Genomic DNA, 14165 nt, shown 5'->3' with positions numbered 1-14165 from the left:
ACAGATAAAGTTTCCTAACAGTGGCTATTTTTAACGAGATGATCGAGGACTTCATGTAGGTCATTATGGATGATTTTTCTGTGTTCCGTAGTTCTTTCGATCTATGTCTGCGTAATCTAGATCGTGTGTTTACTCAATGCGGGGGGACGAATATGACGCTTAACTGGGAGAAGTGTTATTTTATGGTTCGTGGGGGAATTGTGCTGGGGCACAAGATTTCACAGGCGGGGCTTGAGGTTGACAAAGCCAAAATTGATACCATTTCCAAGCTCCCGCCGCCTACTTCAGTGAAATCGATTATGAGTTTTCTAGGACATGCAAGATTTCATCGTAGGTTTATTCGTGATTTTTCTAAAATCGCCCGCCCGATAACCCAGCTTTTAGAGAAGGATAGGCTATATTACAAAGTTAAAAGCTAAAATCGTAACACAAGACTATTTATTTGATTAACTAACTATTACTTTATTCATGTCTTACTCAAACCAACTTGGGCCGCATGTTAACCTAACAGGCTAACAGTACGTTTGACCCACCGAAGGCCCATTTACCAACAACAAATGCTAAAACGAAAACCATAATTTCCACGTGGCAAACAGCGATTGGTTGGAGTGACGTAGCAGCCTACAATAGTTAACGCTCAAAAGTAAACCATCTTTGTTGACAAATCGGCATTCGAGATCTCTTCCAACGCAAAAGAGCTTTCAATCAAGGTTTGTTGAATATTTCTATTCCTCACATCTAATCATCGTTTGTTCTATTCACCAATCATTCAATTTCGCTCTGATTTCTGTTAACTTTACCTTCGTAGAACCCTAACTTAGATCTATTGAATTTCGCTCTGATTTCTGTTAACTTTACCTTCGTAGAACCCTAACTTAGATCTGTTCGATACGCTTTAATTGATTTGATCGATAATTTGATGATTATTTTGATTGAAAGTTTTATCAAGTGATTGAAATTGTTCTGTTCATTTGATTTTTGGTTGGGATGTTTATGTAGGTTGTCAGATTTGACTAGAATTTATAACTTGAAAGTGGAATCGATGTGAATTTATAACATAACTACACATTCTGAAAATTATAAAATGTTAAATGGGCGGAATGCTTTTTGGCATTTCAGTTGGTTTCAACAATTTATGAACATCCCTATATCAACAATGGTTAGAGAACCTTAAAATAAATTGTGTTGATTTGTGTCAAGAGCTTCTTATGATATAATCACTATATCATTATCTTTTGAGGATTTGTTAAAAACAATACAACTGATTTAAAACATTTTTTTATTTGATAATCAGGAATACATTTGTACTGTACACATATAATGTACATATGTGTGGGCGCTCGGGGGCAAACGTGAAAGTGCACTAATTTTAACGTTATTTTACTAATTTCATGAAAATAACGTTAAAAGAGGTGGATGGTTAATCATGCATCATGTGGTGGCGTTGATAGCCGAAAGACAAGGAGGTACATGCACTAATCGGCAGTTGTCTCAATTGCTGAGTGTTATGTGTCTTATGTCCAAGGCTTGATGCAAAACTACTATCGAGCCGGGGGTTTCACTGAAAGTAGCCTCTCTATTCCTAGGGGTAGAGGTAAGGCTGTCTACATCTTACCCTCCTCAGACCCCCACCTTAGCTTTGCTATTGGTTAGATTTACTGAGTATGATGATGATGATTATCTATAATTTCATAATTGTTTTTTGTTTCAACTAAATCAGTTTTTATCAAGACTTATAGTAATTGTACCTCATTTTGCACTTGAAACTTAAATATCAAGACTAGTTTTTGGGTTTATGTATGTGATTTCGGATATTGTGGTTGGTTCGGTTTGAAAATAAAACTTCGAATTTGATTCAAAGCCTAAAATCTGAATTAGAAAAACAATATTGTCAAAATAATAAGTGACTGGTTGAAATGAGCCCTCATTAGATTTACAGGATTAGAAAAACAATATTGTCACAGTAATAATTGAATCTTTGAATTAAACCATCCAGGACTTTGTATGCATACAAATTAACTTTGCTGTAAATCTTATGTTTGAGATAAAACTCAACCCAAGTCAACTTATTCATAAGTAAACAAGTTAAAACCTTAGATTATCATCTAACGCTTTAGGTCTATATAACAGAATGGCTTTAAACGGGGCAGCTCCACCACGAGGAAGTGCAGCAGCAGCTGCAGCCAACTTACGGAGGAGAAGAACGGGCGGAACTGGTGGAGCGGCAGGTGGGACAGCTGGCAACATGCTCCAGTTCTACACCGATGATGCACCTGGATTGAAGATCTCTCCAAATGTTGTTCTTGTGATGAGCATTGGGTTCATTGCATTTGTTGCTGTACTTCATGTCATGGGTAAGCTCTACTTTGTCCGTAAGGATTAATGTAAGTCTTGAGTTCTGCTTTTTGTTCGGTTAAGTGACCTGAGATGTTTCCTTGTCGATTTTTGAAATCGTTTGAATGATATATTTTATTATTTAGTAGAAAGAAACCGCTTTGGCTTATTTATATTCTACATATGGTGAGGATGTTGACAATAGCGCTACTTGTTTCTTAACCAACGGGCACGAAACTTGTTTGACACACAAAAACACGTAGGCGTAGTCTTAGACGCGTTGCATATGCACATATCACTTAACTGTGGTCGTGTTCATGCTCGCTAAATCTACAAGCTTTTTTTACTCGTCACTCTCCCAACTGTCACCTCGTGTTAGCAGTTCGCCAGACACGCCAACCTTTTCAAACATTAGAGGCTTGACATAATAACTTTTTAATTTTTACATATAATAAGAAAACTCATGTTATCGTTCAACAAATGCCCACAGCCTTTTCCTAATTTTCGAACTAAAGTTTTTTTTGCATATAGTGTAAATTTTTGTTTTCATCTAAAAAAGTTATGTTTTTTCTATATTAAAGTTCACTTTAAAAAAAGATAATTCACGTTTTTTAATCAGCCAATTGTTAATTTGGTGGGTCCAGCTTACGCTTTTCCCTGTATAAAAAGAACCCACTTTTTGCGTAGTAAATTCGGACAAACATAACCTTCAAGTTCAAATGTGTTATGTGGTGGTAGCATTTGATTCCACTAGGTCTTAAGTTCGATCTTGCTTTCACTGGTTTCCAACCATAACATTTTGAAAGCTACTTGACTCGCTCAAGGTGATAACATCAGTGTGTTGGCGAGTCTCAATAGTATTCTGATAATAGGTTCTCATGATTACAAAGAAAATTCTGACGAACTTTGGGTGCCTGAGAGATCGGTGGACTAAACACTCCATGAGCCACCACAAAATAAAACATGATTACTTTGTGTTGGTAATTAGGACAATAATACTAACAAGCTCTTTTGGTTATGAATGTTGAAAGTTTAAATAGAGGAAAAACATTTATTATATACTTTCTAAAATATGCAACTTTATAACTATGAACATGATAATTGAATATTCATAATTTTGTAATACGATTTTGTTAAATTATCAACATCTTGGGTGAAAAATATATATAAAAAAAATAATGTTAAGGGTGGAGGGAGTGGTCACCCTAGGAGGAGTGTTTAAACAATTTTCTAGCCAATAATATCATCTCATGTCAAGTCCCCACTCCACTCCACATTTTGCACTCAATCATTGGCAATGGTCAAACACATGTAGAGTGGTAAACATTTATTTTTTTAAAAAAGAAGATAAATTTGTGATTGGTTGGAAGAGGTTGGGACCTACCTAATTCCCTCACCCTCCCACCTCTCTCCTCTTCAAACACTCGGTGAATACTCATCGATCATGTCCCTCGCCGCTCACCGATTTTACCCCGGCATCCATTCACCGATCGGTGAACGTGACTCACCGATCAACTCCCCGAATCCACTCCGTCCCCCCCCTAAGGATTCAAAACAGATGTTATTTAAGATGACATGAATTTTGGCAGTGAAAACTTACAAGTGAAGGAAGAAACACAAAACGTGAAGGAGCAAGGCTCGGTCCAACAAGAACTTCTTAAGAAAGAAACCGAGCACAACCGGTTTGTGATAATTTGTGAGTTACTCGTCAAAGGTTGGTTTGGAGGGAGAAAAGCCGTTTAAAATGACTACAAAGATTACGTGATATACTTACACCAACGATTGGATTCACGACTGGTGCTAATATGAAATTATCTAAACATTGGAATCCGATTATAAAAAAGTTTAAATCCAAGTTGAGTGCTTGGAAAGCATAAAATATTGTCTTTTGGCGATAGCCTTACTTTACTTAAATCGGCCATCAATGGTACTCCGTTTCTTGATGGCTCGCTGTTTCTATATCAATACATACACCAACAATTGGTTTCGCAAGTGGTGCTAATATGAAATTATTTAAACTTTGGGATCCAATTATTGAAAAAGTTTAAATCCAAGTTGAGTGCTTGGAAAGCATAAAATATTGTCTTTTGGTGGTAGCCTTACTTTACTTAAATAAGACATTAGTAGTACTACGTTTTATGCTGGCCGCTGTCTATATTAGGCCTTGGGTGTACTCTAACATTTAGATTGTTAACAATGATATGACATGTTAACTAACACTGCAAGCCACTCCCTCCTTGTGTTAAAGGACATTAAATGGGTTATGTGTTAACATGTTAACCCAATGTTAAGATATTGAATTAGTTATTATTTTCTTTTTTAGACAAAAAACCACTAAAAGATAGGGTTAAATGAAGTTAATAGGATTAAACCATTTCCTTAGAGTGTGGCAAAGTGAAATGAGGAAAAAAGATTGATGTGATACTTAGGTGGAGTTAGTTAACATACGTTAAAATATACCCAAAAACCTTAAATATATAGAAGTTTCGCAGTTGAAAAAAAATAGTAGTACTACGTTGTATTATTTTCGCACTTTTCAAAGCTCCAAAGAAGGTAAATGTTTCTATGAAATCTATTAGAAGAAGATTTATGTAGGATGGAGATAATCAAATAAAAAAATAAATCTAGTTGGGTAGCTTGGAATATCATCACTAAACTGAAGAGTAGTGGTGCCCTCGGTGTTATTTGCTTGCCATCTCTAAGCCTGACGTTATTGGCTAAATTTTGATATGCAGTATTTTCAGGTTAACATGGTTAACACAACTTCATTATCTTTAACATCATCACAAACATTTATTTATACATTACACCTGATTAGGGTTAATTAAGTGTGTTAGTAATTACACCAACACTCACATAACGGTAATTCAGAGAATTAGCGAACCACACATGAGTCTGTCTCCGAATACTGTTGATTAAGTGATATAATAATCCCAGAAAAATAATATGAATTATGTGAAATTATATGTTTTTCGGTATTTACGTGCATTGTGTGTAATCACGTGAACTTTCGTGAAAATTGCTTACTTCGCGTAATTCCGTGGTTTCATATTTTATATTATTGTAGAATTTTTAGAAAAACGGGACTATAGGAAGTTCATGTTAATAGATTTTTTATTCCCCGTCACAGCCGCCAACCATCCCCGCCTCTGCAGTCACCCGCCACCCACCTTGTAACACCCCGTGTTTTCCAAAAGTCAAGTCAAAGTCAAGTGTTGACTGTTATTGGAATTAAAGATTAATAAAGATTAATTTCATTTTAGTTTCATTTTGATTTTCGTATTATTTGGAGTAAGTGTTGTATAATCAAACTAATCGACCGATAATCGAACTGTGAATCAACGACCGACTGTGAATGATAGGAAGTAACAATGCAATAAAGCTAGTCAATCAATAATCAAGCTAGTCAAATCAATCATCGAACTCAAGTGTGGATAATTTTAGTACTTTTACACGTGTGTGTGTACCTTATGTGTTACTTGTGCATGTTTACTTTTATGTTAAAGTGTGTGGTGAATCAATCAAATCAATCAAGACTCAAAGGTGAATCAAACTCAATAGGATATCGAACCCGAAATGGTTGTAAGGATGCTTGTATGCTAGATAAAGTAGTTGGGACTAAAAGTAATTTGATTAGGAATTCTATCATTCTCAAATCATCGTTCATCGAACTCGAAATATCAAAAATCGTCGCGAAACACTCAAAACCAGGCAAGCCGATCGAACAGGGCAACCTGATCGAACAGGCTAGCCGATCGAACAGGCTGTTCGATCGGACAGCTGCTCGATCAGGGATGCTGTTCGATCAGCTGACCCTTTCCTCTTTTGGAAGCCTATAAATAGGGCTGTCTTTGTCAACCTTTCCACTTTTGGAAAAGCTCTGACCGACCAGCCTCTTCTTCTCACTAAATCTCAGATTTCTCTCAAACCGGTAAGTATTTCGCTCTAATCCTTGTACGTTTTTGTTCATTAATCGATTCTCCATCTTTCTATCTTTCAAAATCTGAATTTCATCCATGAAATCACCAAGATCTAGGTGTTCTTGAGTGATGTCATCATGGTGTTCTTGGTGTTCATCAAGAACTTCATGTTCTTGACTTCATTCAACCATGAATAAGCTAGATCTAACCGATTTCCACATCAATAACTTAAAATCTTCCAAAGATCTTAACATTTCACGGTGGAAAAGGATTGGAAGATGGGTTTTCATCTATCTTTCAACTCTTTTACACTCAAAAAGGTGAAAACGAGACTTGAACCGATTTATAAACCATTCTAAACAAACACATGGTTCAAGATTCGGGTTCTACCGGGAGATATACCGATTTCGGGTTAAACGTTAAACTTGGATTCCAAACCGTCTCTGACCGAGTTTGGGTGATTCCTGCTCGAGTCAGTAGACTAAGTAGGGACTTCAGCTTTGTGGTTCAACTCGTAGTCAAAATATCTCTAAAACATCCACAATTAACGGGAATAACCAAGTGTTAAGTGATAGGTTAACCGAATCGAGAAGCTGGCCGAACGGCTAGGCTGTTCGATCGAACAGCCCAACCGAACGACTATGCCAGCCGATCGGTTAGGCTAACCGATCGACTAGCACTTAGACCCACCAACTCACAAAAGTGTAGTATTGACGAGGTACTGTTCGATCGACTACGCCACTCGATTGTAATCACTACTGCTCGGATCATGAGATACTATACTTTAAAACACTTAGACTTTTTGAAACATTGGAATGTCACCCGATCGAGCATGCTAACCGATCGAGTGACATCTTGCCAAGTCTGCAATGCTAACCGATCGGTTGGGCTAACCGATCGAACAGCTGTTCGATCGGCCAACTTGAAAGGTAGTACAAACCATCATACACAAACACATCCTTCACATCAAAGGAAGAAACAATCCACTTGAAGGAACCAGCCGATCGAGCCAGCCGGCCGATCGAATGGATGTTCGAACGGACTTTCAAACCGATCGAACAGCCCATTCGATCGAACTGCTGTCCGATCGAATGGCCTACTCGATCCAAGTACATTGTTTATTTTTTTTTTTCCGCGTTACTCATCGTTGTGTTATCGAACTATTCAGGCTAACCTATTCTCAGTGCTCCCTTCAATCCACAATCAACCACTGTGAGTATACTCGATCCCTTTTTGTTTTCAGCACTTTTGGGTGTTACATACGTAATCTATCAAATTCACGAACAACACAAACTATTTGAACGCTAACCTACTTGCATGTATTACTTGTCTAAATGATTGCTGTTTATTATGTTTACACGTGGAGTGCTATCTACCTGCTTTAGCAACGTAGTACTATAGTTTGGACTCAGCACCCGTTCACACGGGGGTTGCTAAGGACAATTACTTGCATGGATTACGGTGGTAATCATGTATTGCGAACTGTCTCGGACAGTCAACTCGAAGTCGTTGGTATCGATGGTCCCATGTTGATAATTTACATGCATCGTTTGCCCTTGTGTACGTGCTTGGTTATGCGTAAACTATTCGAACTCTATATGCTATATCAAACTTGTGTACTCACCTTTACATTATATGTATTGACTTTTATTTTAACGTATGTGACAGGTGTTTAAGCTACTAGCGTGCTAGGGAAGCGAGGCAATAATAAGCTTCTAGGAGTTTGTGACCTTAGGACAGTGTCCACGTACCTGACCCAGGGCCATAATTATCTGTAGATCTTGTACTGGCACCTGTAGTCAGTAAGATCTATAGTTAGCCGTCTAGAAGTCTTAAAACAATATTTATTTTCGGTCTGTAATAATTAAGGATTTGAGTTGTCGGAACAGTTCCCATATTGTTTAGTTGATTTCTATGATAACTTGTTATTATTTGGGACACGGTATGGGACGTGTTATATAACTGAATTGTATGATAGTTGTTGTGGAAACTTCTGAACAATCTGTTTCGCTCAGTGCCGCGCCCCGATGATTCCGCCATCGGTTGGGGTGTGACAGATTGGTATCAGAGCCATAACTATAGGGAATTAGGTTAGACACGATCTAGTCCGGATCGCTGTCTTAGAGACCTAGACTATAGTTAGGAACCAAGAGACCAAGTTTATGTGCTTATTTTATGTTGTTTCCTTCTATCATTACATCCGAACTCCGAGCCAAATTTCGTGATTTGGACGGGATTAGGAGTGAAACCCGCAAATTCCTGCCTAAATTACGAATTTTTGCCAATTAATTGTGCGATTTTCTATCAACAAACGGGGGAGAATTATACCAAATTAGGGCTGAAACCCGTAATTTGATGAAAACTTTCCTCCAAATTTTCTTGAAACAAGGAAGAAATTGCTAAGCTAGGGGTGAAACCCTAACCTTGGCAGTTATTCCGACTTTATTTTATCTCGCCAAGGCAATTGACGGACTCCAACGATCTGAACTCACGAGTATGGCCTAGAATGCGCATGCGTAATGCCCGAGAATCGAGGCAGAAACATGTCCCCTAGAGTCGAAAGTGACGACAAGTCAACTGTGAATAGTTAAATTGCCATGGTTAGTCAAAGTCTAGTAGCCGCAGACAATCCATTTTCCGATTTTAAGTGTTGCTTTGTTGATTTTATATGATTTACCTGTTTACGTGTTTTAAGATTCGTTGGTTACTCCATTTGTTATCAATCTGCGTGACTTTTGTTGCTATCCTATCTCGATTCAAATCCCTGTTGATGTGATCTAAACGAGACCAGTGTGCTATGCTACGCTATACGACTAAGTTAGACGATATAATGTGATGCTATCCGATATGCAAAACGAACGACACTCGACTTGTGGTTATAGGTTTCTGTTTTCTGACAGCCTCTGTGATAAAATCGCGTACGTGTTTAGGAAATTAAGTGCTCTATTTGCTTAATTGCTTATGTGCCCTAATTGCTTCTGTGCTTATGTGCCTCTATGATTATGTGCTTATGTGATTATATGTGTTACGTGACGAGAGATACGACGTGATTCTAAGCTTTAGAGATCTAAGAACGTGTGAGACTCGAATTCGTTGTGTTGAGCCTGTGACGATGTCTATTGCAGACCATGTCGTCATCTGGACAACCTAGATCACGCTCGCGTCTTACCCGCCAGGAGAAAAGAGATCGACGTCTGGCTGCTATCATCTCTAAGACCCTGGCGAAAGCCGTCAGTGATGTGTTCGAGAACGCAAGCAAGTCATCTGAGGAATCCCGAACCCTCACGCCCAAAGATCCCAACAAAGCTACTTTTAGCTTCAAACAATTCAAGGCATGTGGGCCAAAAGAGTTTACCGGTGAAGATGGCCCTACGGCTCTGTTTCATTGGTTTGACTCGGTAGAAGTCACCCTTCGTCAAAGCGGATGCCCAGATCACCTCCGTACTCTCAATGCTACCGGTGTCTTCCAGTCACGAGCTTTGGACTGGTGGACCGCCGAAAGGAACAAGCGCGGGAACGACGCTGCATACGAGCTGACGTGGAAAGAATTGAAAGCGATCATGATGGACGAGTTATGTCCTCCCCACGAACGCCAAAAGTTGGAGGATGAGTTCTGGGGTATCAAGCAAAAGGAGGGAGACAATGCTGGTCTCACCGCCCGTTTCAAGCAACTGAGTATCATATGTCCCGACCAGGTCAAGACTTCTGACATGACCATCAAGAAATACATCCGTGCTCTTCCGGATTGTGTCGCAGATTTTGTTCACGCCTCCAAGCCCGCAACGATCGAGGAAACCTACCTACTCGCCGCTGAGATTAACGATAAGCGGGTGAAGGCTGGTTTCTGGGATAAACAAACCAAGTCTCTGCATCAAGTCACCGCAGCATCAACCGACAACACCACTGCTCAAGCCTCCAAGTCTTCAAGAAGAAGAAAGAAGAACAAGAGTTGCGCCGCCGCAACCAATGCTGCTCCTCTTCAGTCGGTACCGCCACAACAGCAGCAACCACAGCGCACCGCGCCAGTAATCAATGCGCCGCCGGCGAAGCGTGCGTACACCGGCCCCCACCCACTCTGTGCTACATGTTCCTATCATCACCCGGTGGGTGTGGCCTGCCGATTCTGTGCCCACTGCAACGCTTACGGGCATTTCACTGCGAGTTGCCGCTATGGTCCCCGTCAAACGCAAGCTCAGGCTGCTGTTAACCAAGCCCTGCTACCTGCTCCTCAAGCTCCTCAAGCTGCACAGGCCCCGGTAAACAATGTTCGGACCTGCTTTGCATGTGGTGACCCTAACCACTTCGCAAACCGGTGCCCGAACAGGGTGGTGAAACAAGAAGCTCAACAACCCCAGCAACAACAACAACAGCCTCAACAACAAGCCGCTCACGCCAGAACCTTCAACATCAATGCACGTCAGGCTCAAGCTGACAACAACGTGGTCAATGGTACGTTCCTTGTGAATGGTATATATGCATCATGTTTGTTTGATACTGGAGCCGATAACTGCTTTGTGTCATTTGAATTTGAGAAGCTTCTTAGACGTAAGCGCTCTTATCTTTCGACACCCTTCGAAGTAGAAGTCGCTACCGGAAGAACCATTGCTGTCAATTCTGTGCTCCGTGATTGTACCCTCAAGCTCAACAATCATGTATTCCCGATTAATCTCATTCCAATGCAGCTCGGAAGTTTCGATGTCATAGTAGGCATGGACTTTCTTCGTGAAAACCATGCTGAAGTTGTGTGTGCCGATAAAATGATTCGTTTTGTGCTAGCTAGTGGTGATATTCTATGTGTTTATGGTGAAACTACTGCGAAAGATCTCAAGCTCATGTCCTGTCTTCAAGCTCGCAAATATCTCCGCAAGGAATATCGAGCCTTCTTGGCCAACATTGTTGTAGCAGAGACGGACAAGAAAAAGAAAGTTGAAGTCAAGGATGTTCCTGTTGTCCGAGAATTTCCTCAGGTGTTCCCTGATGATCTTCCTGGATTACCTCCAAGTCGTGATATCGACTTTCGAATCGACCTTATTCCAGGAGCCAACCCAGTGGCTAAAGCTCCGTATCGACTCGCTCCATCTGAGATGCGAGAACTCTCAAACCAACTCCAAGAGTTACTTGAAAAAGGCTTCATTCGCCCGAGCACTTCTCCATGGGGCGCACCAGTCCTTTTCGTCAAAAAGAAGGACGGGTCGTTCCGAATGTGCATCGATTACCGGGAATTGAACAAGCTGACCATCAAGAACCGATACCCCTTACCAAGAATCGATGATCTGTTTGACCAGCTACAAGGTGCTCAGTGTTTCTCCAAGATTGATCTACGTTCAGGCTACCATCAGTTGCGGATTCAAGAGGAAGATATACCCAAAACCGCTTTTCGAACCCGATACGGCCACTACGAATTTGTTGTCATGCCTTTTGGTTTGACCAACGCACCCGCGGTCTTTATAGATCTGATGAATCGCGTGTGTAAACCGTTCTTAGACCGTTTCGTCATTGTATTCATCGACGATGTCCTGATCTATTCCAGATCGAGGGCCGAACATGCGCAGCATTTGCGATTGGTTCTCGAGTTGCTTCAGGGAAACCAACTCTACGCCAAATTCTCCAAGTGTGAGTTCTGGTTGGAGGAGGTTCAATTTCTGGGTCACATTGTGAATAGTCGGGGTATACACGTTGATCCCGCAAAGATTGAGGCAGTCAAGGGATGGGTTACGCCAAAGAATCCGTCAGAAGTTCGCTCTTTTCTCGGATTAGCTGGTTACTACCGGCGATTCATCGAAGGATTCTCAAAGATTGCTGTACCGCATACCTCCCTTACTCATAAAGACAAGCCTTTTGTGTGGGGAACCGCGCAGGAGACTGCTTTCCAAACCCTCAAACACATGCTGTGCCATGCACCAGTTCTTACACTGCCGGACGGAAGCGATGACTTCGTTGTCTATTGTGATGCTTCAAACCTTGGACTTGGCTGTGTTCTCATGCAACGAGACAAGGTTATAGCTTACGCATCTCGACAGCTCAAAATCCACGAGAAGAACTATACAACCCATGACCTCGAGCTAGGCGCAGTTGTCTTTGCCTTAAAGATTTGGCGACACTACCTGTATGGTACAAAGTGTACGATCTTCACCGATCACAAGAGCTTACAACATATCTTTAACCAGAGAGAACTCAATATGCGTCAACGCCGATGGGTAGAACTTCTCAACGATTACGACTGTGAGATCCGTTATCACCCAGGCAAGGCGAATGTAGTTGCAGACGCCCTCAGCAGAAAGAATTACGTGATAGGTGTTCGAAACATCCAGGCTCAGTATAACCTCGAAGCTCTCATCCGCGAAGCACAACACGCTTGCTTCAACGAGCGTACGTTGAAGAAGGAACGAATCTATCACGATGGAACTCAGCTCGTGAGCAAAGCCAACGGGATATTCTATTATCTGGACCGAATCTGGGTTCCGAGGAGGACAGATTTGCGAAAGATCATCATGAACGAAGCCCACAAATCCCGATATTCCATCCATCCCGGTGCGGACAAAATGTACCAGGACCTTCGCTACAAGTACTGGTGGCCTGGGATGAAAAGGGATATTGCCCTATATGTTGGTAGCTGTTTAACTTGTGCAAGAGTCAAGGCTGAACACCAAAGACCTTCAGGCTTACTCGAACAACCGCCGATACCCGTATGGAAGTGGGAGAGCATAGCTATGGATTTCATAACTAAGCTTCCGACCACGCCATCAGGTCACGACAGTATTTGGGTTATAGTCGACCGTCTAACCAAATCAGCTCACTTCTTGCCAATACGAGAAGACTATAAGGTGGCCAAGCTAGCCCAAATCTACACCGACGAGATCATTAAAAATCATGGTACGCCTCGAGACATCATTTCTGATCGCGATGCTCGGTTTACATCGAGATTGTGGGAAACATTTCAAGCAGCTCTTGGTACGACGCTGAATTTGAGTACCGCATTCCACCCGCAAACCGACGGGCAGACTGAAAGAACGATTCGTACTATTGAAGACATGCTCCGTGCGTGTGTTATTGATTTTGGTGGTAGTTGGAGCAAACACCTACCATTAGTCGAATTTTCGTACAATAATAGCTATCACTCCAGCATCGAAATGGCACCTTTCGAGGCCTTGTATGGTAGGAGATGTCGCTCGCCTATTGTATGGCACGAGGTCGGTCATTCACAATTGACTGGGCCCGAGATTCTGCAAGAAACGACTGACAAGATCCACCAGATAAGGGAAAATTTGGTAAAGGCCCGGGACAGACAAAAGATGTACGCCGATAAACGACGCAGGCCCCGCGAATTTGCAGTTGGCGACTACGTGCTCCTAAAGGTATCACCTTGGAAGGGAGTAGTCCGATTCGGCAAAAGAGGGAAACTTGCGCCTCGATTTGTTGGACCTTTTAAGATTCTGGAAAGGATCGGTAAAGTTGCCTACAAACTCGAATTACCGGAGGAACTCAGCAATGTCCACCCGACTTTCCATATTTCAAACCTTCGAAAATGCGTAGCCGACCACGACGCAATAATACCACTCGACGATCTTCAGGTCAATGAGACGCTACACTTCGTGGAAAAGCCTGTCGAAATCATGGACCGACAGACCAAGCAACTCAGACGCTCTCGCATTCCTATTGTAAAAGTACGATGGGAAGGCAAACGAGGCGCGGAGTTCACTTGGGAACTCGAAAGTGACATGAAGGCCAAGTACCCGCAGTTATTCAGATAGATCTGAAGCATCAAATTGGTGAAATCACACGGCGATGTACGGTTCTCGGCCTAATTTCGGGACGAAATTCCCTAAAGGAGGGGAGACTGTAACACCCCGTGTTTTCCAAAAGTCAAGTCAAAGTCAAGTGTTGACTGTTATTGGAATTAAAGATTAATAA

At 41.4% G+C, this 14165-nt stretch overlaps 1 long non-coding RNA gene across 1 annotated transcript; it reads left to right on the top strand.

The window, feature by feature from the left end:
- The first annotated feature begins 582 nt into the window (after window positions 1-582).
- LOC110922618 lies at window positions 583-2507 on the top strand. The gene is made up of 2 exons (XR_002583302.2): window positions 583-710; window positions 2131-2507. It is a non-coding gene; the product is annotated as an uncharacterized LOC110922618 (long non-coding RNA).
- Window positions 2508-14165: the final 11658 nt, after the last annotated feature.

The sequence above is a fragment of the Helianthus annuus genome, chromosome 17 (assembly GCF_002127325.2).
Source record: "Helianthus annuus cultivar XRQ/B chromosome 17, HanXRQr2.0-SUNRISE, whole genome shotgun sequence".
NCBI lineage: Eukaryota > Viridiplantae > Streptophyta > Magnoliopsida > Asterales > Asteraceae > Helianthus > Helianthus annuus.
The sequence above is the reverse complement of the archived record's forward strand: the minus strand, read 5'-3'. Positions and strand labels throughout refer to the sequence as shown.